This window comes from Triticum dicoccoides, chromosome 5B (assembly GCF_002162155.2).
Source record: "Triticum dicoccoides isolate Atlit2015 ecotype Zavitan chromosome 5B, WEW_v2.0, whole genome shotgun sequence".
Lineage (NCBI taxonomy): Eukaryota > Viridiplantae > Streptophyta > Magnoliopsida > Poales > Poaceae > Triticum > Triticum dicoccoides.
This window is the reverse complement of record NC_041389.1, coordinates 322,729,905-322,732,126: the sequence shown is the minus strand read 5'-3', so window position 1 is coordinate 322,732,126 and position 2,222 is coordinate 322,729,905.

Here is a 2,222-nt window from a genome sequence, read left to right as displayed (position 1 = left end):
ACCGGACACTTGCGACTCTCCTACGTGTGTTGATCAAGAAGAACATCAAGGAGTGGGAGGAGTGCCTACCCATCGCCGAGTACGCCTACAATCGTGCAAGACACTCTACAACCGGCAAGTCCCCCTTCGAGGTCGTCTACGGTTTCAACCCTTTGTCGCCATTGGACATCCTTCCTCTACCTCTTCAAGAACGAGCAAACATGGACGCAAGTGCAAGAACCGCCTACCTCAAGAAGATGCATGAAGAAACACGTCCCACGATTGAGCGCCAAGTGCAACGCCTCTCCGCCAAGCTCAACATCAACAAGTCTCCGATGGTGTTCCAACCGGGTGATCAAGTATGGATACATCTCCGCAAAGACCGCTTCCCCAAGGAACGCAAGTCCAAGCTACTACCACGAGCCGACAGCCCATTCAAGGTGATCGCACGCTACAACGACAACGCCTACAAGGTCGACATCCCACGCGACAAGTACAACGTTAGCGACATCTTCAACGTCAAAGACTTGGCCAAGTACCATGGTGATGAAGAGCACGATCCGTGGACGGATCTCTCCCAACGGGGGGAAGATGATGCGGAGCATCCCTCGACTACTCACACCAACACTCCATCACCAACGCAAGCTCCAAGTGGACCAATGACACGAGCACGTGCACGCGCCATCGAGAACGAGGTTGATTCCCTCATCTTCGAGTTTCGCTCGGTTTCACATGAGAGTTGGATTCTACCGCCATCGGAAACATTGTGCATGCTTAGGTACCAAGAAGACAATGGTGAGAAGGAGAGGACGGAGACTCAAGTGACCTCGAGGCAAGGGAAGGAAGAGAAGGAAGGAGAGAACGAGAAGGAGAAGACCGAGGAGAAGAAGAGGCCGCAGCCCCTGGACTCCCCGGGTGCCCGGCTGCCAAGGCCCCGGGTGCCCGGCCATAGCCTGGGCGGCGCCCCAGCCAGCCCCAAGGCCCCGGGTGCCCGACCTACCACCTGGGCCTCGCCAGCCCACCCCGGGTGCCCAGCCAACTGGCCCCGGGTGCCCGGCCTGCCCTGGGCCGCGTCCAGCCCACACCTCGGGTGCCCGGGCCATCACCCCCGGGTGCCCGGCCGGCCCCGCCCAGCCTCCTGCCACCGCCCCGGGTGCCCGGGCCTTGGACCCCGGGTGCCCATCCTGCTGCCAGCCGGCTCCCCTGACCGGTCCGGGTGCCCGGCCGGTTTAACCCCGGGTGCCCGGACCCTACCTCCGTGGACGCGTTTTTGGGGACTTTTGGTCCTTTGTATCCCCTCTCCCTAATGTTTCGTCCCTAGACTATATAAGTGCATATCCTAGGTCATTTGTGGGTTAGCAAAGATTAGACTAAGCATTGTGAGCCTTTGCTCCTTGTATCCCCTCCTCTTAGGAGCTCAAGCCCCCACCTTGGGAAGAATCCATTGGATTATCAAGGCCTCCTCTTGGAGAAGATCATCAAGACCTCACATAGTGGGAAGAATTTACCAAGTGCTACTCTCCTTGTATTGATCTTGTAATCTTGTGGATCTCATGTGTGCTACTCTAGTGGATGTGATACTTGGGTTTGTTTGAGAGAATTGTTCTTGGTGTTCTTGGTGTTCTTGAGTTTTTCCTCCTTTTCCCCCCTCCAAGTGTGAAAAGATCCTTCCTAGGGTTTGACCCTACAACAAACGGTGTCAAGGTCAAGTACAGAAGCTGAATATAAATCACTTGCTAATGCCACGGCTGAAATCATTTGGGTGGAGTCCTTGCTAGAAGAGTTGGGAATAAAGAAACAACGCACTTCATGTCTATGGTGTGACAATCTAGGTGCTACCTATTTGTCTGCTAACCCTATTTTTCATGCTAGAACCAAACATATTGAAATAGACTTTCACTTTATACGAGAAAGGGTTGCAGAGAAGAAGTTGGAGATACGCTTCATTCCCTCCAAAGATCAAGTTGCAGATGGTTTCACCAAAGCTTTGCCGGTCAAGTTATTTGAAGGATTCAAGAATAATCTAAACTTAGGATAGTTTAGATTAAGGGAGGGTGTTAGACAAAACGTGATGTATTGAAACTCTGTAAACGTAGACGCACGTATTTCTTTCTCCTTTCCCGATTCTTTCTCTGTAATCGATTGATCCTTCTTGTACGCCAAGACATAGGCTATCTGCCTAATATAAATAAACACCACGCGGCCTTCTAAGGAAGGTAGGAACACTTCCATCTATAGTTTTA